Source organism: Halyomorpha halys, unplaced genomic scaffold (genome assembly GCF_000696795.3).
Source record: "Halyomorpha halys isolate HHAL.00 unplaced genomic scaffold, Hhal_1.1 Scaffold650.1, whole genome shotgun sequence".
In the NCBI taxonomy this organism is placed as follows: domain Eukaryota; kingdom Metazoa; phylum Arthropoda; class Insecta; order Hemiptera; family Pentatomidae; genus Halyomorpha; species Halyomorpha halys.
Window position 1 is genome coordinate 301953 of NW_027109230.1, and position 12284 is coordinate 314236.

Consider the following 12284-nt stretch of genomic DNA (forward strand, 5'->3'; position numbering starts at 1 on the left):
TATTATATCAAAAACCTTTTAAAAAAAATTTTATGTTTCTTGATTTACCTATAAATGATGTATATAATTTTTTTTTAAAGTCGAATCTTAAAAGAATACTTTTCCAATATTATTGTGATAACTTGACCCTTTGGAAAAAAAATCAACATTGAAGTCGATTGTTTCCAAAGTCTACATTGATGTTGTAGAGATTACAGTTGGGTAGGTATTGTTAGTGAAGGAATTTTCTTCTGGTAAAAAGGTCACTGAGGTTGAAGATAGTCCAAACTGTAACAAGATCACAAGGTTGGTTGTTGTTGCTGTAATCATCTGAAATAATTATGAAAATTATTAATTACACAAGATAACAAAACGGAAATATTTTAACAATTTGATTCTATAAATTCCCAAAATTTCCATTTGTAACATAGAAATTTACCTTATTAAAGTTTGCTAATTTCGTTTAAAAGATTTTATCTTCTAGAACATTAGTCGTGTAAAATAAATTTCAATTTTATGTAAATATTATTCATCTCAGCTCGTAAGAAAATATTTAGACTCAATGATTCGTTTAAAAACTGGAGATAAGCAAAAATATTGGAATCATAATGAGGTTTTTATAGTTGACTTACACAAATAAGTAAAAACGTATTTATTTGTGCCTACATTTCGACCTGAATTTCAGACATTTATCTGCGCTGATAAACAAAACACCTTAATTAAGAGAAAAGTAAAAAGAAAATAATAATAACGAAAATATTGGAAAATGGATTTTGAAAACAACACTAATCAAGTTGGAAATGTAAAATGTTCCTCAGCTATGGAATGTCGACCACTATGGCATCGTAATAAAGAATAATTCATAGATTTTCGTATGTAAATAAATCCTTCATTTAATTAATTTACATTATATTAAATATATTAAATGTAATACCCGCTAACGGTCTTCTGACTTATATGTAACATCGAACCGCAGCCATTGGTTGTTTTTTCCTTATCCGTTTTTGTTTGTTTGTTTGGTTGTTTAGTGGCGCCAAACTTCATTGGTCATCAACGCCATTTACATTTTATTTAATTTTGCTAATATTCGTTAAATTTTATTTATTTTTTTTAAATTGATTATTTTATTTATTTTTTTATAATTTTTTTTTTTCCTTCTGATCAAGTTATATTTTTGTCAGTAAACTTTGTGATTTCAAAAACACCAATTCTATTGCCTTATCATCGTCTCCAAGGGTTTTTGAGATATCTTGGCTTAGTCCCAAGCTATTGAGGTGTGGTGTAAAATATGGGCATCGTTGAAAAACATGGCTCATTGTTAAAGCAATACTGGCAGTTCGGAGGCATTTCTTTTGAAATAAGATAGGAGTGGGTGAGCCTCGTGTGACCTATTCTCAGCCTGGTCAGTACAACTTCCTCTCTACGGCATCTGCGACTGGAGGTATCCCAGGGCTTGACATCCTTCTTAATAATTTTTAACTTACTCATTGGGCTTTCCTTCCACAAAGATTGTCATTTATCTTTGACTTCCTTTACAAGAAGCCTGCATATCTCTGACGGAGTTAAAATTGCTTTACCCCGTCCCGGAAGCGCGAGTGCTACTCTTGTAGCGTGGTCGGCCAGTTCATTCCCTGCGATTCCTACATGGCTTGGAACCCATAGAAATGTTACTGAAATACCCATGTTGTGTAGAGTTTTTAAGTGAAAATGGATGCAGGAAATTCTCGGATGTTCTGGATACATAGAATCTAAAGCTTTTATCGAGCTTAGCGAATCTGTAATTATTGTAATGTTGGTGTGATTCAAAGATAAACAGAAGTGAAGTGCTGCTGCTATTGCATCTAGTTCGGCAGTGAATATGTTGCATAGTTTGTGGAGTTTAATTTTGAACGTTGAGTCATTTGTTACAAAGGATGATGCTGCTGATTGGTCTGATTTTGATCCGTCTGTATAGATTATAAATGATTCGGGCATGTTATGAACTAGACGAGAAAAGTGGGCTTTATATTCAACTGGTTCCGTATTATTTTTCGAGTATTTGAACAGGTCTAGAACAGTTTTAGGACGTTGGAAGGTCCATGGTGTATGATTGATTTCGGATTTGTCAATTGTTATCGTTTTGAGAAAAGCGATAGCAGAGGAGAGTCTTTCTGATAACAGAAGTGTTGAATTTTGTTTTTGTCGAAAAAGAATAGAAAATTTTGGATTAAAATATATTTATGTGTCGGATGTTCTGTTTGTGGATATAATTTTGAACTGTAGTTTATGGCTAATTTAGATCTTCTGAACGAAAGTGGCGATTGTCCGGATTTATCCGTATTTGTCCGGACTTATCCGTTCCTCTTCCCTATGAAATTCTATTCCTCCTTTATTCGTAGTTCTAATACTAATAGTGATCTTTTTTTTTTTACTTACATAATCATATTATCTCATATACATTATATTATGTGTATACACATTTTTAATTATGCACAATTAATGTTTGATTTTAGTCATAACATTTTTTCTACTGGATATAACCAGGATTTCAAAAGCTAAGAACCTTTTCAGGACCTCATCGAAAATTTTGAAAAACAGCTTGTAACTCAATTATGAGTTTTTTCTGGAGGTCTTACATAATTATCATATAATCATTACATTTTTATTTATACATATTATATTAATCAAAATGTGGAGAAATATTTACGTGTACGTAGGAAACCACTTTCTAAAATTCAATTATAACACGTAGGAACACACATAAAGGATAAAAAGCTCAATAAATTATGAAAGATAAATAAAAAAATAGTTTATAAATTCTATTAATAAAATAAAATTTAAAAAACATACAGAGTATAACAGAGTGAAAAAATCCCAATTTATTGCGTAGAGTTATTCCCAGTCACAATATCGACTTTAAATTTCGAAAGGAAGCAATACAGGGAGTTTAAGACATGTTTAACACAAGTGCTCCACTCTTAGCAATACTAACTAACAAATCCCATTCAACGGCATTATTTCTATATTTTCATATTAAATTGAAAGCTTTGCATAAATTAATTCGACCCTTGAAGTCAGCCCAAAGTTCACAGAAAAATGGTCTGAAATTAATTGAAGCAGAATTTTTTTTTTAATATTCAGGTAATTTTATTTTTATTTTTTTTTTATACCAGATCGGCCTAGTGGGCCTTACATGGTTGATATAACCGTTATATTATTTATATATATATATATATATATATATATATATATATATTGTTTTTAACAGTCGATTATGAGGGGTATAGTCTCGTACACCCCTAACTATAAATAATGTTATTATTAAAAGATGAAAAAAAAAATAAATAGATAAGAACAATGCTTCTTAATAAAAGAGGAAAGTAAAATTAAAACAAAAAATAATGATTTGATATGACCCAACAAGTGAGGTTGTAATAAAGTGTATAAAGAGTGGTAAAAGTGAAATAATTTGACTGTGATTTTTAATGTATTTTTGACATATTAGATATAAATGTTTTGACTTGGGTAGAATAGTCTGTATGGAGTTTTTTTTAAAATGGTTAAATGATATGTCTCATAGTAAATTAAGATTGTCCCTGAAGATGGCCGAATTGGCCGAAACGTTGGACGTGTAAATGAAATAAATGTTTTGAGACTATAATTTGGATAGTGTTTTTGAATTATTTAGTAAAAAATTGCCAGTCTCAAGAAAGAAATTTAAAGATTATAAAAAAATAATGATATTAGTACACTTAAATAAAACAAGCAATTGCCCTTTAATATAAAAAAGAAACAAGTTAATTTGAAAAAGGGACGAGAGAAGAAAACAGAATAATAAAAAATAATAATAATGAATAAATAAAATGAGTAATAATAAAAAGTAAAATAAAGGTAACGTGACGATGAATTAATTTTATATTTATTAAAATTTATAAAAGAATGTCCTGCAGCAGTCTGGGCTTCAGTCTTCGGGTTGAGGTTGGGTTTCCCAGGTTGTAGGTCACTGCCCCTTTAACTCTCGGCAACTGGGAGTGGAACTTCATGAACCGTTTTTTGAAGTAATCATCTATTGACTCCATATATAATTCACGATGCAATTGGCTATTTCTTATGAACCAAGAAGCATTAACTGCGATTCTTAGGACTTTATTTTGAAAAGGTTGTAGTAATATTTAGGTAAGAAGTCTACTGTAAACCAGCAAAAATCATACATTATGTCAAAAAAAAAAACAGGGCCAAATTACAAAAGTGGTATAAAATAGATTTTTATTTATGGGGGTAATACTTATAGAATTCAGTAAAAAAAAGAAATACGGAACAAAATACTTGTGGTTTATTCCCAAACGAATGAAGTGATGGAAGAAGAAAACATTTGACGAGAAATACTAATCAAGGCCCACGTGGTGAATAAGTCAATCATCACACTCACTTTATATCGATTGAAAAACGAGAAAAATAAATAAGACAAATAAATAGTTAACAATTTTTGATAAGCTGAATCCTAAGTATTCTATGATGCACACACGTTTAGCATTGAAGGAGAAGAGAGTATCTCGATAGCACCGCAATTGGTGCTAATGAGGAACTGTGACGAAAAATACTGATAAAGGCCGATGACTTTTCAATGTTTTAACTTATTTTCTTAGTATAATTTAAGTAAGATTAATATATTTCCAAAGAATTCTTACTTTAACAAATATTTTTTCCTTACTTAATTCTCTCCTTCCTAAAATATCCCCTGTTATGTTTATAAATTTAAAAAATGGAATTAATAAAAATTTTATACTTACCGAGTAAAGTAAAGTATAATCCAGAGAGAAAAAACCATAAGCTGTGAATTGTACTTTCCTCTTCATGGCAAAATGGAGCTGCAGCTTTTTCTGAAACACGTTTAGATTGAAAACCTCAAAGAAATAATTTATATAAGAGCGGAGCGTTGTTATTATCATAATTTTGGGATATATTGATAAACTGAAAACTTTTATCCTAAAAAATTAATGAATAAATTCTGGTATGAGAGACTAAAAACAATCCCATAGTAAATAATAATTGTAGCTGTATAGTGAAAAACACAAATAGTAATAACAAGAATAACGATAATGCTATTAAAAATAGTAAGTAGTTTAGCAATATAAAAACACATAATCAATGAAGAATTGCAGATTTATATAAAAATATAGATAATAAAATATCAGATAAGGATGTTATACAAAATAAAAATAAAATGGAACAGAAAGATGATAGGAAACACAATTATCAATGTTTTAAAATGAACTGTATACCAGGTTTAACGAATAAAAGGACATTTATGACCATAATAAGCTTTAATTTTGGGTTTATACAATGACAATAAATTACGTAATTATCTCAATACAGATCATATTTATGAAAGGAATATGGTCCGGGTGCGGTCAAGAAAAACTCAAATAGTAGAAATATACTAATTTAATGAGCCAACGTTTCGCCCCACGTTGCAGGGCTTCTTCAGGGGTATTTTGACGGCAGTCAAAACTAAAGTCAAAACGTTGGCTCATTAAATTAGTATATTTCTACTATTTGAGTTTTTCTTGACCGCACCCGGACCATATTCCTTTCATCTTCACACACGGTCAATCAATAATCTTCCAGATCATATTTATCTTTCATATTACAAATTGTTTTCAATTTTATATAAAAGATAAAATTGATAAGAAAAAATAAAATTTACAAAAGTAATAGCCAGAATTGTGAAGTTTCTTATATAGGAGGGCATCTAAAAAATTAAAAACTAGGGTTGAAAAACACAAGAGTAATTGTAAAAATGTAACATTATCAACATCAACATTTACAATATTATAACATTGACAACATCGTATAAAATTTAAACATCATATTGATTTTAAAAATACAAAAATTTTAGACATATTAAATCACACAAAAAATAGAAAAATAACAAAATAAAAATTACAAAAAACATTGGTAACGCTAATAATTTTAAAACAGCTACCAAAAATCTATGTACACACTATACATAGATACAGTAAATTATTTAGTAATTTAATGTTGTACAATAGTATTGATTATTGGAATTAATTAAATACATTAGTGAGTTGATTTAATATAGTTTTAAAAAATATTGTTAATTGTTTAGTCATATTTTGTGGAATTGAGTTAGGAGAGATTTTACTTAGTTGTAATCTATTTGTTATCAATGGTAAAGATAACCTGGTTCAAGAAGGTATATTAGAGTTGAGATCTCCTTATTTATAATAATGTTGGAATTTTTAAATATTAATGTTTTATACCTGGGGTGCGCGGTAGCAGCATTGCTACTAACTTCAAGGACCCGAGTTCGAATCCCGGCTTGGCAGAAAATTGTTTTCTGTTACACTGTAGCCGTGAGTCAACTCCTGTGGGTTCTGGAGCCCTCCTGAGGTCTACCCAGCCTCTTAAATTGGGTACCCTTAATTGGGTAAAGATCTGGCGGTCGAGTGTGAATCTGACCAAATCACCTCCTTGCACAACCATTGGTATAGTAATAGTACTTCCTTACTGAACCTCTGACACTGCATGGGTTGTAGTGGTACAGATTTTAATTTTTTTTAAATTTTAATGTTTTATATAATTGACAGCAGTATGTTTATTGTTAATATTTAAGACTAATAAGGAGAACATAAAATGTGATATTAAAAGAAATATATAATCAGGGAATTGTTTTTAATTTTTTTTTGTTTATTTATTTAATGTAATTTACAACTGTACAAATAATAAATACAATAAGTAATTCTGTGGAATGATTTATTTACACTTGAAAATCTTGAGAAGGAACCACCCATTGGTTGTACTTCAAGCATTAATTTTAATTAGAAGGTCCCGTGGTCATCTTCTTTTCAGACGCCTCGGAGGATTATCAGGATTTGTTAATGATGAAAGATTAAGAACTAATGGGTTAGGGTGGGTAAGGAGTTTGGAGTGAAAAGACGCATATCTGTTTTGGGCCAAATCTGCAACGAATGGGATGTTAAGGTCTTTGTGGATGAGTTTATTTGTGGTGTAATAAGAAGCATCAAGGATTTTACGTAGGATTTTGGATTGTAAGGATTGGATGCGTGAGGAATTTGATGGTTTGGTATAGGCCCAGAACTCAATTACATATGCCCAAATTGGTCTGATTTTCATAGTGTATAATAATTTGTTTTTAAATTTAAAAATGAAATTATTGTGAAATTGTTAGTAGATGCCTGGTAATGGGTTGACAGCCCTTAAACGTCGTTATTAGATATAATGAAACAAAATATAAAAAATTTAAATCATGAAGAATTACCGATCATGGGCAAAATCCTTGAAAAACTCATTTTGAAACGCCTATATCCCATCCTGGATTCCAATCATATAATACCTGATCACCAGTTTGGATTTCGAACATCCCACTATCCAGCAATGTCATCGTGTAGTGGACGTAGTCTCGTCTTCTTTGGAGCGCGGAATGTACAGCGCGGGAGTCTTTTTCGATGTAGAACAGGCTTTTGATCGAGTCTGGCAACCGGGACTCCTTTACAAACTCCGTAAATTCCTACCTCCTACATACTTTCTCATCATTCTTTCCTTTCTCATTGATAGGTTTTTCCAAGTAAACCACAATAGTTCCTATTCATCCCTCTATTCTCAGACCGCTGGTGTTTCTCAAGGTAGTATCCTTGGTCCCATCGTCTACACAGTCTACACAGCTGACACTCCAACCAATCCTAACACTATCCTCACCACGTATGTCGATGACACATGTGTGCTCGCTGTTAATAATAACCCATTAATTGTATCCCAAAATCTCCAATCCCATATCACAGCCCTCGAAGAGTGGTGTCGTAATTGGAGGATTAAGATAAAATCCAACAAATCCTATCAAATCACCTTTACTCTTCGTCGTAAACCAACTGATTGCCCTACAGTTTCATTTAATGATGTTACTCTTACCCCTGTTGAACAGATCTGCTACCTTAGACTACATTTGGACAACAGATTAACATGGAATCCTCACACAAGACTGAAAAGACAGGAAACTCCACGTCGATTTCGACTATTACAGCACTTACTAGACAAACGGTCTTAGCTTCCAACTCATTACAAAAGACTGATCTACATGACTGTAATAAGGCCAATCTGGACAAATGGAGTTGAGCTTTGGAGCTCCACTAAACCTTCGAATTCCTCTCGTATTCAATCCTTACAATCCAAAATCCTTCGTAAAATACTCAATGCTCCTTACTTTGTCACAAATAAAATCATACATAAAGACCTTAATGTTCCCTATATAACTGATCTAGCCCGGTACCACATATCACTCCTTCCATTATAAACTCTCTAACCACTCAAACCCCCTGGTTTCTAATCTTGCACCCTCTTCTATTCCTGACAACCCTCCGAGGTGCCTGAGAAGAAGATGGCCACGAGACCAGCTAACGTAAAATGTCATTAGAGTGCTACCAATGGGTAGTTTCTCTACACGCCTGTAACACTCCAATTTAACTTAGATCAGATTCACTAAATGTATTATAATGTACAGTTGTAAATAGCAATAAATAAATACAAAAAAAAATCATGAAGAGTACTTTTTATTCACTATATCTAATAAACTGAAGTTAACTTACATTCGTAGCGATGTCATTGGTCTTGTCATCTAGCATGATCTGGTAAAGCAACGCATTAAACTCTTTTGGCTGAAATACCGAATAAAAGACTGATTATTAAACTTAGGAGAAAATTTATCTCAAAATTATTTTGTTATAAATACATACATATCCAAATTTATGGGTTTAAAATATATTTATGTAAATGGCTAATATTTCAAATTGATTACTTATTAAGGTATTATGTTATATTATTTATAAATTCCTTAAACTAATTATGCATACCTCCTTTGATACATTTTGACAAAAAGTCGTTATGGAAAAAGTAAGAAAACTGAATGCCGCCACCGTAATTGCTTTGGTGAGCAATATTCCCATGAATCTGAGCTCACTTATCGCTAATATCACATCGTACAAGTTGTGAACAATAAGAATAATGGTAACGAAAAAGAAATTCAACAGCTGTAGCGAAAAGCAAGAGTTTAATGTTACACTAGTGGAACAGAGCAAATCAAAAATGCCCAAAATCTCTTCCATGTATTTTACTTTGTTGAATCGATTATTTAACGCCAAACAATTACAATTTATGAACAGTGATTTCCTCAAAGCCACAAAACGAAAATGAAGATTCGTCATTGTAAGCATAAATGGGTGGACCAAACCAATTGTCGTACATACTACATAAATGGCATACATTTTTTGAACTAAGGTACCATCGATGAGACGTACAGCGAAAAGGAGCATGGTTAAGGTAATAAAAATATAATGGTGAGTATAATCTATTTCATCGATCGTTCCCGGCTTTAATCGGTAAAACATTTGATCAAGTTCAATAAATTGTGAATTTAATTTTTGGAAACTACGATGATATAGACATACATGAAAGAATAAATATCCTGATATGATGTATTCTACAAATTGATGTATATTGATAGACGATAGGTAGATATCCCAAGTCAGAATCGTTTCCGATCTATACATGCCGATTCCTACTATTAATTTTATCAACAACACAATCAGGCACGGGATCTTGTTGACTTTAAACGTTTCGGCCTCGAAACTCGGGAATGCACCGACGTATGTTGCCATATTGAAGGCATGTTTGAGTGTTTTCTGCTCCATTTCTCTCCGAACATGTAAAGACTTCTTCATGTAGCGACTCTGTAGCTATATGATTGCAATTCTGGCTCTCGAATACGTTTGGCAGGTGGAAATTGCTAGCTCATTTCATATATTTTTCATATCAAGTAGAAAAGAGTTTGTTGAAATGGATATTTCTCCATGGAAATGCCTTATTAAGAAACATTCAGTATTGAACTATTGTTTTTTTAGTCATCTCGCTGTTTGTGACACTGACAGCCCTATGATTTCTTAAATGAATATTAAATCCATAGTTTCTACCGACTTGGAAGGTGCCAACAAACCATTTATGGCATTAAGGATCGATTATCGGGCTACTTCATTAGAAATATGTTTTATATAAGGTAAACTATGGGGAATGTATCTTAAATTTCCATTAATTTGACTTTTCATTGGCCTCACACTTGGAATTCTTCATTAATTTCTTCTAAATGTTTAGAACTTGTTGATCTTATATCACTCTAACATTTACCAAATTTTCGGACTTTTAATCCGTTTTTGCAAAATAATCTATTATGTCAATATGTTGACTAGTTTTACAAAATTAAGATAAATGAAACAACATTCCTTGATTTGCTATGTTGGCTTTTTTTTTAAATAATTGATTTATTGTTATCCACAACTCTATAAAAATATATACATCAAGTAAATTTGCTGAAAGTAATATAATGACATGATAAAAACATGTGGAGAATCTACCCATTGATAGAACTCCAACAACATTTCTAAAGGAGATCTGGAGGATTATTAGATAAGAAGCAAGGTTAGAAACGAGTTGGTTTGGGACGTTGGAATGTTTATCATAGAAGGATTGGTATTTGGTTCTGGCCAATCTGCAACATATGGGACATTGAGGTCCTGATGGATGACTTTATTTGTAACAAAGTAAGGAGCATTAAGGATTTTAGACTGTAAGGATTAGTTTCGGGAAGAATTCGATGGTTTAGTGGAGCCCAAAAGCTCAACTCCATATGTTCAGATTGCCCTTATTACAGTCATGTAGATCAGTCTTTTGTAATATGTTGGAAGTTTAGACCGTTTGTCTAGTAAATGTTGTAATAGTCGGAATCGGCGAACAGTTTCCTGTCTTTTCAGTCTTGTATGAGGATTCCATGTCAGTCATTTGATGAGATGTAGTCCTAAGTAACGGATCTGTTCGACAGGAATAAGTGTGGTATTATTAAAGGATGCTGTGGGACAAGAGTATGGGTTTACGTTTATGGTACATGGGTTTACGACGAAGGGTAAATGTTTGGTTGGATTTTTTTTAATCCTCTAGTTTTAGCACCATTCTTTAGGGTGGTGATGTGGGATTGGAGGGTTGTGGGCTTTTAAAAAAAAGAATATTTTTTATTAAATTTTTGACCAATAGAAATGTGTCCTCAGTTTCATTCGGTGGAGAATTTCGCCAAAGATATCGAAAGTTTTCTCTTTTCTGCCAGAATGTAGATGAAAATATCCAATTAATCCGGTTTACCTTTATGTGGGTAAAACTTGTTTGTTCGATCGTTTTTGTTCTATAGGTTAAACTAATTTGATCATCAACGCTTCCAAAAGGTTGAGTATTGTTTTTACGTTCCCTCTGTGATAAATGGACTCTCAATTAAATTGTATAATAAGAAAATAAAAATAAATTGTTGATTGTTGGCAGCAGTACCCTGCGCAAGCCCAGTGCTCTACTCCGCTGTTGCCTCACCCCATATTCTTGGGATAGACTAGCTGCGGCGAGGGAAATTATAGTATATTTCTTTGGAGACCAATATTTGATGTTCAATTTTAGACCTATAGCAATTTGGACTCCATTTAATTTGCTATAGAGTTACACCAAAAGGCGCCAGATAGGTATCGATAGTTTTCCCTTTTCTGCCAGAATTTATGGTATATTGTTTTGGTAACCAATACGATTGTTCAAACCTCAAGCATTACTAGTAATAAAATGAACCTTTTTGAAGAAGGAATCTACCAACAGTCTTGTAAAGTTGTATTTTAGAAGCGAATTTATAATACGACTATGTTTTCAGGAATTTTCATTTTGCTACATAAACCCAAGGTTTATGTCGTGCCTCTATATCACTATTAGATATAGATAGAGTCTTGGATTCCTGTTGCAATATTAAAAAAAATATTTTGACTTAGCACAGATATTAGGACAAACAAAATGTTAGTTTGTTGCTTATTGGTTCAATTCATCATCGACTATTACAATATACACTATCCATTCCTTAATCGGCCTGCTACATATTTTTCATGTAAATACAATGTATCTGTTGAGCTAGCGTAAAAAATTAAGGTTAGGAAGTAAAAGAGGAAAACAAAATGAATCCCTGTTTCCAAAAGCTCCTCTCATTCCTATTTAGCCTGAGAGGGTTGAAAATTATTTTGTGGCGGATCCATGGAATAAATCCCAAAGATGGTAGACATCGGTGATTTTCTTTACTTAGGTCGTCCTACAGACATTCAGAAAGGTATTATAAATTAACTCCCGTCTACGATAAAGTATATGGAATACGTAAAAAACAAAATAAAAAAAAAATACTTTTTTTTGTCTAATGAGCCACTCAAGAAAAGCAGCGACTTGCAGCA